At 35.0% G+C, this 20,363-nt stretch overlaps 1 protein-coding gene across 3 annotated transcripts in view; it reads right to left on the bottom strand.

Moving 5' to 3' along the window:
• lrrc75a (leucine rich repeat containing 75A) overlaps positions 1–20,363 on the bottom strand; it is a 45,533-nt gene that overhangs the window by 4,415 nt on the left and 20,755 nt on the right. The window lies entirely within an intron of this gene.

Here is a 20,363-nt window from a genome sequence, read left to right as displayed (position 1 = left end):
TCCCATACACCACCAGATCCACATCCTTTCCTCCCCGCTCTTCGGTTAGTTTTTTTTCAGTACATGCCCCTTTGAAAGTATCTATTGAGGATTATAGATAGTAAAATTTTGCGTTTTTTAGTTTAGCGTTTTGTAAAAGCATGACTGTAAAACACAAATACTGTTATAAATGTATTAAAAAATGTGTTTGTTTGTAAACAATTGTAATAACGACAAAAAAAAAAAATTGTGCATCTCCTGACCTTCGTGTACAACCATGCTGTCGCTGTAGCTGTTGGTGTCGAGTGTGGACCTGAAAATTCTCAGTTTCTAGGGGTATCTAGCCCTTCTCCTTAGCCCTATGCCTTCAAGCAAAAGACAATAGAGACACCCTTACCACTTCAAGTGAACACACAAAACAAGGAGTAGGGGTAAGGGGAAGGGCTAAGAATTGGGATTGGTTCTAACTCTACCCCAAAACATATCCCTTAGAGAAAACTTCATTGTACTAGTTATACTAGAAGTATAACTTTAAACTCTATTTACTGACAAAAACAGGTGTACTAAAAACTTTTTGACTCCACATTTGCAGAGAAGCTCCGCTCACATAATAAATCGGCTAAAGCTGTTTTAAAATAAGAACTTTTAGTGCAGAGACTGCAGTCATTTCCAAATACAAAAACTATTATACTTGGATAGTTAAAACTACCTCTTCTAAAATGTCTGCTAACAGAATTCTACAAATGAAAGTACTTGAACTGCTACAATTACTGCCATCAGCGCCTTGTGAATCTATTCCAGCTTAACTGACCAGACCCCTATACAAGGGTGAAAAAGAGCTTTAGAAAAGCCAATGCAACTTCATTTTTGAAACCTACGCCAGCGTTCACTTTTTATTACAACCTATCAAAGACTCAGGATATCGGCTCACTGAGAGAAATTGAGTTCTGATTGAAAGGATTCATTTTCCGTAAATGCATTATGGATTCAAAATGGCCCATGGAAATACGAACAGCACAGACTTTAAGAGCTAATTTAATCATGATGTCAGTTGTTATTGTCCAATATGGATTAAGAACCAATGTGAGGCAGATAAATGGTGTGATAGTAGGGAACCGAAGATAAGAGCAGGAAGAGAAGCTGATTTATTAAGTAAAAGAGAGCAAATCCGTTGCTTTAACCGCTGCACATGCAGAAGACTCATAATAAGCTCAGTGTGTCACCACAGCTTGCCGGAGCGCGAGCAGTGAAAGTGAGAAAAGAACCGGCAAGAATACTAATTCATAATGTGACCATGGCTAATTCACTCCAGGACTTGCATATATCTTATTGAGCTGGCATTTGAGCAAGAGTGGAATAATAAGCATCCTGATTTGACATGCAATGCTCATTCTTAATGATATATTTCCTGGCCTGCTCTGATCCTGTCACTGACCTAGCAAATAAAACAGCAGCGATGTCAAGGAAATAACTAAACCAGAACAGGATATCAACTCTCCTGATATTACTGGCCGGGATCCCGAATCCCACGCTCTTTAAGAGAAAAAGCCTTTCCCTCTCTCAGCAGCCTCACCCTGAATGCATCTGACCCACTTACATTCGCCTCTGCATTTTGGATCATTTCTAAATGTTCTTGATGATCAAGGAGGAATGTTAAGCAGAAATATGAACGCTGGCTAATATAGCTCAATTATATCTTTCGTCTGATTTCGATAACTTTAAAAAACAATTTTAAAAAGGATAGAAATCTGAAAAACTTTACATGATATTTCTTCTTTACAAAACAACAAATCTGTCAGGTGTTAGATTAGATAATCCAAACGGACAATTCTTTTTTTTTTTTTAAACTAGCCATTCATTTGTTTTCAATAAATAATTATCATAAGGGCAGGACAATCTGTTACTCAAATGAAATCAAACAACAACCAATCACAACAATTCAATTCATTAAATAAAATAAAAGCACTTTTTTTTTAAAGTTAAGCCTTTAAATGTCACTTTAAGCTGTATAGAAGTGTCTTGAAAATTATCTAGTAAAATATTATTTACTGTCATCATGGCAAAGATAAAATAAATCAGTTCTTAAGATGAGTTATTAAAACTATTATGTCTAGAAATTTATTGAAAAAATCTTCTCTCCATTAAAAAGAAATTTATGAAAAAAATAAACAGGGGGCTGATAATTCAGAGGGTTTAATAATTCTGACTTCAACTATGGACAACATATTTCTTGTAATTTTGCATATAATATTGGGTGTTAACACAAACCTACACATATTATATAAATACTTTGGCCTTTAGAATGCACCTGGTTGTAATTAATCCTGGGATGGAAACACGAGTCTGTGTGTAATCAGAGATTGTGCAATTTAGTTAATGCATAATTCATTTAATGCAGCTTTTTAATTTATCTGAAATTTAAATCACTCCTTAAATTAATGCAGTGCAAAGCATGTGACAAGCAGCTCAATATTGTGTCAGTCACTTGTTTTCTGTTTCTCGTGCTTGGTTATTACAGTGCCTTTACTCTCAGCACTGTAGTTTTTTTTTACACTAGTCTAATTATCGACATGGCAGCACATGTGTGCTGTGAAAAATCCTTCCGCTGCATTCATTGTCTTTCCTGTGAAAGTAAATGAAGTCAGGTGATAACTGTGATAGACTGGAACAAAGGTTTGACTTCTATGTAGTCAGACTGAAGTTTCTCAGATATCCATAAATACAGTCCATCTGATAAAGATAAAGCACAGACTTTGAGCAGCATGTGGGTGGAGGGTGTCAGATAAACGCACTATACTGTATTGCACTTTTACAGTTCATTGATGTCATGAATAAAAGGAACTGAAAGACAAAGCAATATTCAAATGTTCTAATCTAAACTCAAATAAGAGGTAAAAAGAACTGTAAAGGTACAATTTACAAGGTTTAACAGAAAAAAAAATCTCTGAATTTTCCATTCATCAAAGAATCCTGAGACAAATGTTAGAAGTAATTTCATACACTGTAAAAAATTATATGAGCAATTAGTCCTGACAGCATATGTTTTAGGTCATTGTAACTTATTAAACTAAGTTAATCATCATCTAAATTAATTTAATTTAATTGAATTTTAAGTCAGTTTAACAATACAAGTTCACTAAACTCATTTGTTAATTTAATTCAGCTTAAAATTTCAAGGCAACCAGGATTTTTTACAGTCTAGTAATAATAATAACAATGCATTAAATCAGCATATAAGAATTACTTCTGAATGATGTGACACTGAAGACTCTTGAAAAAATGTGCTTTGGCATCATATGTATGAATCACATTTTAGGCCGAAATATTACAGTGTGTTTTTTCATCCCAGTCGTTTTTTTTTTTTTTTTTTGGTGCCCTTATGAAACAAAAAAAGTTTCAGTCTTGCACTGAGACATAAATCTCCATTTGAGCATTACCAAATACCAAAACTTCAGTTTTTACCAAGGCTTATTTTCATATATAATTTGCCTGATTATATACTTTTAAAATTTTATGCAACAAAAACAGTTTATTATTTTAAAGTAATTATTGCATAATTAAATATTGAAGGATAAAAAACAAAATGCTATCTATAAACCCTTTGAGTAAGTAAATGAATACACAAACAAATAAAAAATTAAATGGATAAATAACCAATTTCATCCTATGTTCTGATTTTGGCGTTAACATGTATACAAATCACCACATTTAACTGATGCCTCACAATTCATAAAATGGCTCATTCGCATATGCGAACATAACATTTTAGAAAATGTAATCAATCAACTTGGGGAGGTATGGTGATGAATATTTATTATTTGTATCGTTTAATATTATTTCTGCCCATTTTTTAAATATTACAATATTTTTATATAATGGTTGCCTTACAGCAAGAAGGACGCTGGTTTGGAATTTCTGTGTGAAGTTTACATGTTCTCCCTGTGTTGGTGTGGATTTCCTCCAGGTGCTCCGGTTTCCCCCACAGTCCAAAGACATGCGCTATAGGTGAATTAAATTGGCTGTGGTGTATGTGTGAATGAGAAAGTGTATGGTTGTTTCCTAGTACTGTGTTGCGGCTGGAAGGGTATTCGCTACGTAAAACATATGTTGGAATAGTTGGCGGCTCATTGGCGCTGTGACGACCTATAAATAAGGAACTAAGCTGAAGGAAAATGAATAAATAGACAAATAAATAAATAATTAAATAAATCAACAACAAATTTTATGATATGTGCAGATTTTGGCAGTAAAATGTATACAATTTAGACATTTAATTAATGCCTCATTTGCATATGTAAACATAACATTGTATAAATATAATCAATCAACTTGGGGAATATGGTGATAAATATTAATTATTTTATACCCTGTTTAATATTTTTATGCTAAGTTTTATATATTACTATACCCTTTCTATATAATATTGCTATAATATACTGTAATATGTTTATATTTTTTATCAAATAAATACTACCTTGCCGATCATTACAGGCTACTTTCTAAGAATACGTTTCAGAATAGGGCTTTAATGTAGGTCAGGAAAAAAATGGCCTTTAGACTCTCTGATAATCTGTTGAAGACTCTGGTATAATAAGTGTGGTAATTATGATCAATTAACTGCAGACAGTATGATTATGCTGCTTTATTCTCCAACATACTTTGGAAAGGTCGGCAAGAGCAAAATGAGAGATTAACGTCATTGAAATAAATCCTGAAATATACTTTTTTTTTTTTTTTTTTGCAGTGAATACAAGGGTGACACATAGTATTATTCATGCCTTTTAGTCAAAAGTTAGCTTCATATGATGTAAAACTCATTACAATAGACAGCACTTTTGGCAAAAAGGCAATGTTTAGACAATTTTTTGAATTGATATTAAGTTCATTCTATTAAATTATTTGTGTAATATGGTTAATATAATACTGCATTTTACAGTATGATTTCTCCCAGTGAAAAAATACAAACTTGGAACTTTCCTAAAGCCTTAAAAAATAACTATATGGATTTAATTTTATTCAATTGATATGACTAAACTGCGAATACTCACTATGTTTTCCAAAATAGGAGTAGCATTCATCTTTAACATCTACTTTCTTTTATAATGCAGATAACATCAAGAAAAAGGTGTATATTTGTGATGAATTTCATGCTGCTAGTATTGCTTTCAATGAATTTTTTCAGACTTTATATTAAATGTTGTTTATAGTGAATGCCACTATAATTTATGTTTGTTTATACTTACATTTGAACTGTATTGTATTTATTTTATTGAATACGTTATTCTGAAAGCTGCTAGAATTTAAGTATTTACAATGGAATGAAGAGCGTGCTTATAATAAAAAAATTATATATATTTAATGATAAATAAAGGTTTCAACTCATATTCATTGATATGTCTTATTGTAATTATGTCCATTTCAAAAACCTTTTTTTTTTTTTTTTTTTTTTTTAATTTCTTCTCTCAACCCCACAGGCATTAAAGGCTTGGCTGCCTAGATGGCTTTGCAAATCAATACAGAAGCATCTATGTAAAGATACCCCTAATTGGTGGCCTTGTGCCAATTGAAACGTCAAAGTGAAAGCTTGAATAAAGACAGACAGGGATTAATATTGGAAAAACCCAAAGATGCAGAAAGGAACAGGGCAAGAATGAATACCAATTGCATATTGCAGCTTTACACTCAGTGTGTCTGCTTTCAGCCATTGAAGAATCAGATAGAGGAGGACACGATGACAAAAGACAAATGAAAATCTTAAGCGACTTCAGATTTTGCAAAAAGCAGAAATGAGGTAATCTGTGGGCATTATTTCCCAAAGAAACCTGAGCAATAATCAATAACCAACTCCAGTCTAAAGAATTATTAGAAAACAACGCAATTCTAGTCTGGACTAAAGTCAGTTATTGCTTTTATGCCATGGTTACCACAAGTAAAGTAAACATTGATCAGCCTCTTGAACATCTCAATCTGAGATGCATTTCTTAATCCAAAGAACATCAGGTAGATGTCCAATGTCCAACCTAAAATCAACCAAATATCAATTTTAATCATGTTACACCTTGACGTTGTGTGGACGTTACCATTATGACACCTATTAGACGTTGGATTTTGGACACTTTCCAACACAACCTAAAATCAACCATATTTCAACATAATTTGACATCGTTATTGGACATCAAAATAACGTTGCCCTTAGATTTAGGCAAGACATTGAAATTTGGTCACCTGTCATTATGATCTAAATCTAACCTAATATTAATGTCTTATGATGTTGTTTGCCTGCTGGAAAGTGACTGAAATCTCTCAAAAGGCAGAACTGAGGTAATCTGTAGGGGTTACTTCCCAATAAAACCTGGAAAATCGAGAAGAATGAATCAATAATCCATTCTAATGATGAATTGTTAGAAAATAACCAACTGGACTGGAGTCAGTTCTTTTATATCATGGTTACCACAGGTAAAGATATGCAGTGAGTTCAAAATAGCATACTTTTTACTTTATAGTATGTAAAAAACATAATTTATAGTCCTAATTTATATATCTGAAAAAAAAAAAAAAAACGTAGGTGAGAATTACCCATATGAATTACTACTCCCGGTGAGATTTTGTATGCATCCCATTACACTTTACAACTCCATGAGGTCACGCAAGAGATTTTATAAACAGGATCAAAGTGATGCAAATGATGTGGATAGGTCATGTGTAGGCCCACACGGAATCTGCGCGAGCAGAAATCCACAGATTCCTGCCTATCATTAAGTGTTTTTGTTTACTTGTGTAAATTGATATTTTTAAATTAATTTGAGAAAAATTAATGACTAATATGAAAATGATTTATTCCAATGCAATCTCACGGAAATTCGTAACTTTTAGATTTAATAGCTAATTCGTATGAATTCGTACAATCTAATTTGTACAATTTAGTACGATTTGCTCATCACCCAATGACGGTTGGGTTCAGGGGTGGGGTTGGGTGCCACTTTTTTAAAACATTTTAAAAACATTTTCGTACAAATTCGTACGAATTTAAACTAAACTAAACTAAAGTGACAAAACATAAAATACGCATGTTTTCTCGTGAGATCAGGCTGTTTATCCACAATACAGTTTGTAAAGTAATATTTTCTGTCTTTTAGCAGATATATTATATAGAAGACTTGCTTTGTTTACCAAACAAGTAGATCTAATTGAATTTGCAGTGAAACATAAAATAAAAGTTAAAAAGATATTATTTTTTATTTCATATAACATTTTTAGCTACGATATTCCTAAAATCATTCTGCATAAATCTGTGCAGAAATAGCAAAAAAATGTCTGCAGATTCTGTCTGGTCCTAGTCTTGTGATAGTAATAAATGATAGATGTAGTAAATTCGAATGACTACTTTCATACCTTATTAACAGTCATGAAGTAAATTTAAATGTAGTACCTATAGTAGTACACTGTAAAAAATGCAGGGTTCCCCACACTTCATTCATGTTGTCCCAACACAAATTGACAAAACAAAACAAAAAATTGACAAAGCTGACTTGACAATTAGAAGTTGACTGAACATAAAACAATCAAGTTGTCACAAAAAATCTCAAGAATTGTGTGGGTTCGGCTAATTTTAAATAAGTAGTTTGAACAAGCAGCAATTTTTTGAGGTGAATGTTTCGAACACAGCTATAGTTTTGACATGTTAGTTTATTTTTGTCCTGTTAATTCTCACTTATGCTTCTTAAACAGATCTTAAATTAAGTTGTTAAATTTGTAGGTTCTTGAACATTTCATCCTGAGATCCATTTCTAATTCCAAATAAAAAGAGATAACAGGAGAGAAACTGAAATCCTAAGTGGCTGAAATCTTGCAAAAGGCAGAACTGAGTTAATCTGTAGGGATTACTTTCCAATACAACCTGAAAAAAAAAAGATGAATCAATCAAAAATTGACTCCATTCTAATGAATTATTAAAGAAATAACATGGACTGGAGTCAGTTATTTATATTATATCGTGGTTACCATAAAGATATACAGTGAGTCCAAAATTGCACATGCCCCTACTATATTGTGGTAAAAAAACAGTACATAAGCTGAGTAGTATGTCCAAACTCACAGTTCTTAAAAAACAGTAGGTGAGAAGTAACCATATGACCTACTTCCAGAGAGATTTTAAAGTACACATCCCCCGTGGAAACTTTACTTTCCCATGAGTCCACGTGAGAACATTTATGAACAGGTGTGAACTGATGTGAATGACATGGATAGGTATGGGATGATAATACCAATAATAAATGGTAGCTGTAGTTCATTCAAATTGCTACTTTGATACTACATAGATCATACTTTTTTTTACGGTTATAAAGTAAACTTAAATGTATTTACTATAGTACCCACAGTATAGGTTCTACACAATTCATTCATGTTGTCACAACACAAATCAATTAAGTTAACTTAACAAACTGAAGTTAATTAAACATAAAATATTCCCAAAGAAATCTCAAGAATTGTGTTGGTTCAGCTCATTTTAAATAAGTAGTTTGAAGAATCAGCAAAATATTTTTGCACTATAGAACCCAACAGTCAACTTTATAAAATTAAATAAGTTTAGTTAACTCAAAATGGACTGAAAGTTAATTCTACTCATTTGAAAAGAGTTTTGAACTCAGTGTTAAAGGTAAAGAGTTAATTAAATACCTAATTTCTTCAACTTAATTGGAGTAAGTTCACAGTACTTATATAGATTCTTTTTTAACTCAAATGGTTTGTAGTGATCGGTTTCCTCAAATGGTTTGAGTTGTCTTAACTTATTGGGTTTTACAGTACAGTTGGTTTCAGTTCTCTTCATTTATTGGAATTTACTGTGCTCAAATTGCTTCATCTACTCAAATTGATTAAGTTCACAGTAATCATTAGGATTAATTTTTTTTAATTAAATGGTTGGTTGCAATCGGTTTCCTCAAACGGTTTGAGTAACATAAACTTTTTAAGTATTACAGTGTGTGTGTTTGTGATTTTAAATGCAGCTATAGCTTTGTCATTTATTAGTTTTATTTTTTGTCCTGTGAATGCCCGTTTATGTTTCTTAAACATGTTGATGTTACATTTTTAGTTTCTTGAACATTTCATCCTGAGCTCCATGGCTCATTCCAATAATAATAAAAAAAGACAACAAGAATAGCTTGTTGAAACTGAGAGCTTAGGTGACTGAAAATCTCATAAAAAGGAGGACAGAGGTAATCTTTGGGGATTACTACCCAATGAAACCTGAAAACAAATCAATAATTGACTCCAGTCTGATGAATTATTACACAATAATGCACATCTTTACTGATTTACTGATTCCTTTTTTGCATTGGTTGCCAAAGGTACCGACTTTTGAGTTTTGACATTAGCCAGGTTTTTGTCCTTCGAATGCTTATTTATGTTCTAGTTTGTTGAACATCTCAACCTGAGCTCCATTGCAAATTCCAAAAAAAGACAAGAAGAGAAAAACGGGGGGCTTAACCAACTGAAAATCTTGCAAAAGGCAGAACTGAGGTAATCTATGGGGAAGAGGCGGCATTAGAACGAATAAAGAGATCATATGAGGAGAAAATAGAGGAAGAAATGGGAAAGCACAAAAAATTCGGCAGACATGCCTGAGAGATGACAGTGTGATTTCACAACAGCACATATTCCACACCCTCTTATTCCTGTTTCACATTCTCAAATCCTCTTTTCGTTTAACACAGCTCTCTATCTTTCCTCTCCCCTTATGGTGAAACAATTTTAGCTATCAAATACAAGTGAATCCGCTATTAATGTGGGTGTCTGGAGGCAGATCGTGTGCTAAAGCTAGATAAAGGCTTGTCGCCTCTGGACATGATAGTCCTGAAAGCTTCAGTCTGCTGTGTTGAGATGAGGAAGACATTTTTCAGTGGCTCCTGACAGCTGTGGGCTGATTGTTATGGACTAAAGAGTGTCCACTCGACGGCAGACGCTTAACCACATGCAGACCAGACGAGCGCACTGTGCTTTATATTCGCAACAGTTGTGTCTCGCAAAACAATAGAGGTCATGTAGTAGGTCTGCAGTAGATCAGATTACATTTCATTTTTGTCTTGAAGCCTAATGTCATGGTCACACTTGAATCTGCGAAAAGGGTCGGGATTAAACAAGTTGATTAGATGTTAAAAACCACAAGCAATTAGTCTTTATTTAAAATTTCTGTAGAAAGAATTCATGTTTTGATCTTCTATTGATCTCACGCAGACACGTAATGCAATTTTGCAGATCAAAGTTCACCAAGCTTGAAATTTACATCGCAGTGAATTGAGAAACTTGTTGCACAAGCTTGCATTTCCAGTTTGTCGTATACATGCCTATGAATGGAAGTCTATAGGGAGAAAAGTGCAGCGTGATCGTGGCTTTACTAGCACCTAACAATAGGTTTCAACCCAGGTTCAATCTGAAAACGTCCGCAATATACATTTCTGGAGAGTGCCAAATAGCTCCCAGGAGGTACGTTTTTTTGCAGTTTTTTGTTTTTGCGAATCCACCAGAAGACGCTGTGTACACGTTTTGAGATCTCAAATTTTTATTGCGAATGCCATTTGCGCCTGCTGTTTCGCGTAAATCCACTATCGACTAACTGAAAGACTGACCAATCGACTGACCCACTCTCCTCTCTCCATAAACGCAACCAATAGTGTTTTCTAAATCACAGATTAAAACACCCTCTCACTTCTCTAAACCCAACTGACAGTTTTAAAAAGCAATCCAGAAAAAGAAAAGCCCTCTGATTTTTTTACCACGTTTTGAGATTTTACCGCATTCTCACCCTGTTTACTTGTTTATTTTTTTGTCTTTTTTTTTTTGTCTTACCCGCTTTCTGGAACCGTTCTTCCAGACTCGAACCCCGTCCTCGTAGTCAACTTCTCTCTGCGTCTCAAGTTCATTGATGTACATGGCAAGCTACCAGACAAACGACATTCTTCTGCCTACATAATTCGCAATCTCCAGAAACGTATATAGAGCTACATTTTCAGAAGGAGCCTATGCTGATATGTTTAGTCCTCATTTCTACTGTAAATTTATATGCAATAAGGTCAGCTGCAATTGACCTTTTTAACAAGAACAATAACAAAAAAAAAGAGCGATCACATTGAACCAAAACGGACTATGAGATGTCTTTCTGTTATAATGTCTATGGGCAGTATGTCAAATGGATGTACACACACACAGAGACACACATACATGCCAAACAGCAGCATGGGAGAATTTTCAACCCTCCGCCACATTCTGTCTTATAATACGCACTGTGTTTGCCATAAAGTTATCTGTGGCTCAAGTGACTGCATTTTGTAAATGCCTCTCAAAGCGTTTTGAGATGCGAAAAACTGAAAAAAAATTGGAACCCGGTTCAAATTTTTTTTAGGACGGACGAAAGTTTCGGAGACAGTGTGTCAATACCATTGACACAACGTGAGGTTGAATTTATTTTTTAACATGCAAAAATTATGTGCAGAAATTTCGGATTTAGTGTGCAATTCAGTAACCTCAAGAATGATTTTTTTAATAGTTTTTTATAACTAAATATTATAGTCTAATTAGCTACTGTTTGTGTTCAGTATACTGTACAAATATAAAGGATTTGTTGTCAAGGATATTGTAACTTCATATACAATGTATATTTATGCAGCAAACTATTTAAATGAAAAAAATAATTTGGTACAAGTGAGTAAATCATCAAAGAATTTTTTTTTTTTTTTTTTCTTTGTTACTGCCCCTTTAAATCATCTTTATAGGGCCATGACACCCCCTACTTTCTGTTCAGGTCTACCTCAGAATTTTTTCAAAAGATGCATCATAATGGGCATGGAGCTCCGCGAGCAAAGGGCAGGAGTGGGCGTGGCCAGCAGAGCAGGGGAGAAGGATGGGAGCGAACAACTGTTGTCAGTTAGCTCACAAAATGAGACACAAATTGTGAGGAGACGCAAAAGTTTATAGTTTACAAAGTTAAAATGCAAAGAAATAAACAGTAATTTAATGCCCTGCTACATTTGTTTTCATAACTTCATATACACAATCACAATTTATACAATTGTAAAGAAAATCATGTTTAAATAAACACTAAATGAGGACTTTTCCCTCAATCCCTGGGTCTGAATGCAGACTCAGTGCAGCAGTTCTCTTTCCCTGTCTATTTTAACCATTAGTCCTGTTGGTAATCTGGAAGATTTAGGCAAACACAGCAGCACGGCGATGTGTCTAAATGTGAACGAACTCCTGATAAAAGACAAAGTCCGCCATTCTTCATTCGTTCTCGTACTACTCTCTTTGATGTATCGGCCCTGACAGCATCGCGGGGAAAAACACGCAGCAAACTCCGTGAATCATGGAAACAAACATACAACCCTTCATGTACAGCTAAATTCTGTGTGCCGTGGGTCACCCAGTCATCAAAGTAGGATTTCACTACTTGGCACTGGCAGGTCCACCTTTCTTTCGGAAAGCACAAGCAGTCATGAATAAGATGAATAAGATGAATAATAAGATGCCGGCTCTTCTCATAGGATAAGAAAACTCCGTTATGAATAATAATGAGAAACTGATGCGTCATCTTTGCACTTGCAGTTTTGCGCTACGTTGCCGATTTTTGATCCCGCCCCAAAAATCATTTTAAGCCGGAAGCTGAAATTAGCTGACAGAAGCTCAAAATTTTCCAGTTCTCCCCACAATCAAAGCTAACAGGTGCTTACATTGTCCTAACTGATGCTGAACACACACAAATCTGTTAAAATCTCAAAAAAAAAGTATTCAAGGGTTTCATGAACCTTTAAACAAAAAGATAAAACCAACCCGATCAAATGCAAACACACTTTTAAAGCATTCGAGTCTTTTTCTCTCACCTGCTTTCAATAGATTCAGACTTGTTTATGTTAAACTCATGATGTATAGTGCTGCGTTCTGCTAGCTTTCCTCTATACAAACACAGTATGCATTTACACCTGAGTTAAATACATGTAATCAGGTAAACTAAAAGATCAGCACATCCAGAAAAGATGTATAATTTACTTCAGCTATCAAAGCACAACTGCAAATCAGAACCAATGTCACTTTAATGTAAACATTTGCATTGAGGCACACAGACAAAACTACACACAAGCTATTAGCAATGCAGTGCTCACATAAATTAGAAGCCTATCACAGCCCGACATCTGTTATATGTGATGTGAAAATGGGACACCTGTCTGAGAGACTGCCTCGTTCTGACCTGTGGAGGAGGTTAAGGTCATGTTAGCACTTAGCCAACACTGGGACTCATTAAAAAAGACAGAAAGAGATGGTAATTGGAAGATGATGACAGCTAAATGATGAAGCCTCCCCCCAAAAAAGTGGCTGCAATATTTTGGAATGATAAACAGATTGGAGTCAGTTATTTATTTTGTGCTATGGTTACATTTGTCAGGTTTTTGTACATTGAATGTTATTGTATATACATTTTATATGCTATTTTATCTCTATAGCTAATTCCAAAATGTCATTTTAGAGCAAGCAAGAGAGGTTTAATCCACCAACGGCAGACTAATGACCCATTTACATGTTGTATCTTTTGAATGCTCTAGATCATTATTTTAAATTCAGAAAAGCCACAATGCTCAAAATAGAAGTAATGACATTGCAGAGTTTATGCAATCCTACATGCTCATTTCTTCCTGGCAGTTCCGTGAGAGAGAGCGACCAACTGACTGATTGATTGATCATGTGTGAATTACTTTAGAATGTTTATTTCTCAACAGTGTTAAAACAGCAGTAATAGCTACTAGTAATTACTGCTTTAAGAACAGCAACCTTACTAACATTGCTACTGAAAAATGCAACCCACACTGATTTTTTTTCTGCTTGTTCAAGCTACTTATTTAAAATAAGCTGAATCAACACAATACTTGAGTTTTTTTGGGGTCAATTAATTGTTTTGTATTCAATTTAGTAAAATCTGTGAAACTATTAAGTTAACTTAAATCGATTTGTGTTAAGACCATACTTGCCAACAATCCATTTTTTCCCGGGAGTCTTCCATATTTCAGACCCATCACCCGTTACCCTCCTGTTTTGTTATTTCTCCTAGAAAACTCCTGTAATTTCAGCCTAGCCCGGTCTTCAGTTTTTTGGTACAGTCTGTAACTCGCCCAGGTCACTAAGTTTGTGTCCGATCGCAGTGCACAGTAAAAAGTGATTAGCTACTTAAAGCGAGTAAACTAATTGCCTTAAAAGCAACAAGTTGACTTTACGAAAATAATGTAAGTAAAACCCGTTGTAACTTGGAAATGTTGACTTCATTTTTATAATTATGCTAAACCAACTAATCTCTTTTTTACAGTGCCAGACTATTTTAGCACGTCTGTTTTCAAATATTTACTGCAATTATCACATTATTACATATTTTGTGCTTCATTAAGTCTAAAAAATGTACAATTATAGCTTGTGCTGAATTTAGAAGAAAAACTGAAGTCTGGAAGAGCGGATCTTTTTTACTGTATGTCAAGGTGTATTTGAAAAAAGTGAGTACAATTTTCTGTCTCTTGGAAAGGGGAGATGTGGTCTAGTTTAGACTTACCATTAATTCTCACCATCAGATTTAGGTCTCAGACAAAAAATCATTTTACACACACACACACACACACACACACACACACACACACACACACACACACACACACACACACACACACACACACACACACACACACACACACACACACACACACACACACACACACACACACACACACACACACACAAAATACTGATCAATAATTGCACATACTTTTTGTGTAATTATATGTCTGTAAGGTGTGTATTGGTAGGACAGAATACTTTAGAAAACAACATACATGATTTCTATCGATAATAAATCCATGATGTTGCCTTTTTCATCCAATAGTTTAATGTTCAACATGGTTTAATAATTTATTTCAGAGTTACTTTGTTTGGTCAGTGTTTAAAATAGATGAAATACTATTTGGAGGTAGCAATATTGAATTAAAATGTGATCGAAATCTGCAATTATTCAGCTTTACAGCATAAAAGTGGTCCATATGACTTGCTCACTATAATAAAATCTTAAATCCTAATAATAAAAGGCACAAGGGCTTTATTTGAGAAACAGACCACTGAAATTTACAACAAGTCTTAAAACTGAAAGAATTATTATCATTGTGGCTTGGATATTCCATTTAAAAAGTACTCTTGAGAAAAGTCAAACTTTTTCATTTCTCTTTCCTTTTTGCACCTTCAGGCTGTGGAATTATTTGACTTCAACGTCTCCTGGACAGTCCCATTATTACAGATCTGATAAAAATCACATCAGTAAACTCAGAGTTCAGGCCGAACAAATAAAGGAGCTTGAGGAAGTTCAAACAGAGAATAAGTAGGCCCTCAGAGGCACACGAGCATTAACAACACAGCCACCGGCGAGGTGAGAACAGCGTCTGAGAAACACTTCCCTTTTTAAACCTCCAACAGCTGCATTCACATCCACCACAATAACCCGTACAACACAAGCAGCAGTAAACGGAGAGCCGTGACTCAGACAAACAGCAGTGCTCCATCAACAAAAAAAGCACCCGGTGAGGATTAAACATCACAACCAGAGAGGATCAAAAACAGAGAATGTATTGAATCCAGTCTACAGAGAAAACATGCCTTCACATTCCAGCTTAACCACAACAGAAAGGACAGTCAAAAACGGTCGTGCAGCTGTTTTATCCTTGCATTCATAAAAGGGTGATTCTATAATTGGAGAAACATTATGCAGAAGTTGAGGAGAAAATTTTTTTCCAGTACAATATAGAAAACATACTGTAATAAATAAATCAGGGCATGCCAAACAAACGCCATTTCCTGCTTTTAATTTGAATGAAAAAACTGATTAGATTATAGTATTATTTGTCAACTATGTTCCTTTCGATTTTGGAATATACTGTCAACACTGTTACTCTACCTTGGTAACCTAGTGCAACAAAGGCTCATTCTTAAAACAGAGCCTTATATACATTTCTGGAGATTACGATTTATGTAGCCAGAGCTACTGTACGTATGGCTGCATTTCGTCATTAAAACGAACATAGAATTAAGTCCAGTGAAGAACGGTCCAGAGAGCAGGTAAGACAAAATCAAGTAAATATCAGGGTGAGAAGGTGGTAAAATATGAAAACGTGGAAAAAATCAGGCTGCTGTGAGGGCTTTTCTTTTTCTGGATTGCATGTTGTTGGGTTTAGGGAAGGCGGTGGGCCAGTCAATCTGTGTTTTTGAAAACACAAACAGTTTGGTTGGGCGACGCGGTGGCGCAGTAGGTAGTGCTGTCGCCTCACAGTAAGAAGGTCGCTGGTTCGATTTCCGGCTGGGTCAGTTGGCATTTCTGTGTGGAGTTTGCATCTTCTCCCCGTGTTTGTGTGGATTACCTCCGGGTGCTCCGGTTTCCCCCACAGTCCAAAGACATGCGGTGAAGGTGAATTGGGTAGGCTTAATTGTCCATAGTGTATATTTGTGAATGAGTGTGTATTGATGTTTCCCAGAGATGGGATGCAGCTGGAAGGGCATCTGCTGCATAAAACATATACTGGATAAATTGGTGATTTATTCCGCTGTGGCAACCCCAGATTAATAAAGGGACTAAGCCGAAAAGAATTTGAATGAATGAATATCAGTTGGGTTAGGGATGGCGGTGGGTGGGTCAATCTGTGTATTTGAAAACACTATCATTGAATTTAGGGAAGGCGGTGGGCAGGTCAATCGATGCTTTTGAAAACACTGTTGATTGGGTTTAGGGAAGACGGTGGGCGGGTCAATCTGTGTTTTTGAAAACACCATCAGTTGGGTTTAGGGAAGGCGGTGGGCGGGTCAATCGGTGCTTTTAAAAACACTATCGTTGAGTTTAGGGAAGGCGGTGGGTAGGTCAATGGGTGCTTTTGAACAGATACCTTTTGGGTCAGTCGATTGGTCAGTAAGTCCACAGCGGCCTCTGGTGGATTTACATGAGAAGAGCAGGAGCGAATGGCACCCACAAGAGAAATTTGAAATCACGTACAGGCAGTGGCCTCTGGTGGATTCGTAAAAACAAAAATTGCAAAAAAAACCTCCTATCTCCTATATCTCCGGAGACATATTTGGCGCTTTCCAAAATGAATATAGGGGTATGTTTCAGAAAGAGCCTGGGTTGCTTAATGAACATTGGCAGCCAAAAGCATAAATAATTTACAAGCATAAATTAAAGGTAAATATAGAGTTCATGGCATAAAAGAGTTCATGGCATGGCACTAGTGAAATTATGATTTAAGTATAAAAGTAGCCTGTGATCAGTGATTAATTCTGTGTTCCTTTTATATTGTGGTAACGGTTTTGACATTTTACAAAATAACTCTTGGTGTAAAAACTTTTCAGTTAAAACAATTCTCAGAGAGAGCACATACACCTTTAGTGTTTCAGATCTTTTCAGTGCAAAGAAATTGACATCCCTTCCAGTGCCTTACATAGTTGTGGGAGATAATTCCAACCAAATCAATCTGAAGGCAAAGCATGTTAAGGCAACAGAGTTGACAGTAGATTTATGGACACATTTTATAAGTAAATAAATAAAATTAAGCATTTTAATGTTGTAGAAGAAATTTAAATATTTTATAATAAGGGCTATTCAGTACTTTTATGAATAATATAAGTGAAATAAAAACAAAATAAATATAGAACAAAACATTTAGATTACAGTGTAACATGATGGAAAAAATACACTAATTCAGACAAGAAATAAATCATGATTTTATCTATACACAACTTTTGTTTTGCAGAAAACATATAGTTATGGTCTGTAGCATCTTTGTGATCAATGACAATGAGTCACAAGTAATTAAAATAACTAAAAACATAACTGCTTGAAAAAAGTAGAAAGAAATAATAGCTTTGGAGTTGACACCAAAATCCACCTGCAATTACAAAACCACCAATAAGTTCAGAGGCTTCATCCAAAGTGTATCCATCGACACAGGAAATAAATAGAGCTGAGTATTTCCTCATTTACACATTACACAGTCTGTGTTTTGACTATATTAATGGCAGCTGGAAAGGAGCCACATAAGTAAAAGTCTACACCACAGAACCATGTGTTAGCGCACACACACACACACAAAACCACACACACGTACACGGCACACAGTGGGAGGCTGTTCTTTCATTCACTGACTCACTCTGCAGAATAAACACAGCTCTTATCATCAATGGACGGAGAGAAAACCACTGAAAGCCCCGTTGAGGAGTCAATTCACAGGTGATGAGATTTGTATGGTATACACAGCTGTACTGGAGTTATAATATGACATATTTCGTATTTGGGGATATCTGGAGTGTAAGAACCAAACCTCAACTGAGACGCTCCATTAGCCATGCGGTTTTTAAAGTGTAATTAATCCCTAAGTGCTGACAAATCAGTACACGGACAAACAACTGACAATGCGATGATTCATTCTGACTGCATGCTTTGCGGAGGCTTTTATTTTAAAACCAACTAATCACTTTAATTAATGAACAAAAAGCAAGGCACTTGTGAGCAACTAGACCGCTGCTTGTGAGTGGAACGCTATGGAAATCAATGTTTTTATGTGATAGTGGACATCAGAGAACAACAACAACAAAAAAATGGGGCTGGGGAAAAAAAAACATACACTGAATATCCAAATTTCTGTTAAATGAACATGTTTACCTGGATACATATATTCAAATCCTTTGAATAATGTTGACTTGATAATAAATCACTGACTTATTAGTGGGGCCAGATAAAATCTACGGACATGTTTTTGCCATTTCTGCTGAGAATTTTGCAAAAAATCTTAATATATGAAAAAAATAAATAAATTATTAACTTTTATTTAATCTTTACAATGCAGATCAAATTAGATCCACTTATTTGGTAAACAAAGCAAGTATCGTATATAATATATTTACTGTATTGTAAATAACTCACATGAACATTACTATTAAATAAATAAATATTACTAATACTAAATCACAATAATATTAGTGAAATTAATTTAAAAACTGAATAAATATACATTTTCACACATTTACACAAGTAAACACATAGACTCAATAATGGGCTAAAAATCTGTGGTAATCTGCGAATTTCTGTGCGCACAGATTCCATGTGGGCCGACTGATTAGTAAACTGATGTGAGTGTTAAATTATGTGTATAGGGTGTTATCTTGGTGATTTACTAAAATGTAATAACTATTAGGAATACTCTATTTTATCCATAACATACAAAAGATAAAAATACGGGTGATTATGTTAGATTAAAGGTTTCGTGAAGTGCTTTGAAATATGCATTTTTTATTCGATGTTTAACATAATCTTAACCGAAACATGAAGAGAATGTGGGATATAGTGTAACTCCTCCCCTTTTATAAAAAAACAGCCAATAGCATTTTGTTGCCAATGAGAGTGGTTTAGCTCAAGCGAATCAAATGAAAAGCAAATGAGAAGCGTCTTAAAAGGGGTGGGGCATGTCAGACACCAGAGAGCATTTGATTGGTCAAGATTTGATGAGAAACTGAAGTATAAAGGGACTTGGAAAACAAAAAAAAAACAAAACAATGGCTGCGTCCGAAACCGCCTACTACTCAGTAGGTACTGCATTTGAATTTAAACGTACTACTCGGCCGTCAGAAAAGTACGTTCTATACAGTAGGAATGTGAAAAGTATGAATGGAATTCCGACGTACTACATCCGCCATTTTATCATGGTCATGTGACCTACCTGCGTCAGTTGCGTCGCCTCACTTCCATTCATGAATTCTCTCACGGGGCATTATGGGATAGCGCAGCGTGCATGGGATGCGCACTTCAGAATCTCGCCGGAAGTAGTAAGTCATCTGGGTACTTCTCGCCTACTGATTTTCGAATTCTATGAATTCGGACATACTACTCGGCTCGCATACTGATTTTAGCGTACTATATAGTATGGAAGTATACGGTTTCGGACGCAGCCATTGATCCATGTAGGCGGAAGTGACAAACTACAAGCTTTACATGTTTATATCAGGTTTATGTTTAAATCTATTATCTAAACACAAATTTTGTCACTGTTTTAGAGCACACTAGTTGTCCTAAAAACTAACAATACTGATACTAACATCTAAAAGTCTTTTACTTGAATTCATGGGACCTTCATGGAACGCAAAAGCATTAATGTGCATTAAAAAATTTTTTTTTTAACTTTTCAAGGTTAAAAGTTGTTGGATGTACGATCAAGGTCCCATAATGCAATTCAAAAGCATAAATAAACAGGAAAAAAATAAATAGATTCACAAAATGCAACTGGTAACTTTTGGATAATCTTTACAGTATAGAAAGGCAGTGCTTTTCTGATGCC

This window comes from Danio rerio, chromosome 15, assembly GCF_052040795.2.
Source record: "Danio rerio strain M-AB ecotype USA chromosome 15, GRCz13ab, whole genome shotgun sequence".
NCBI lineage: Eukaryota > Metazoa > Chordata > Actinopteri > Cypriniformes > Danionidae > Danio > Danio rerio.
This window is presented reverse-complemented; position numbering and strand designations above follow the sequence as displayed.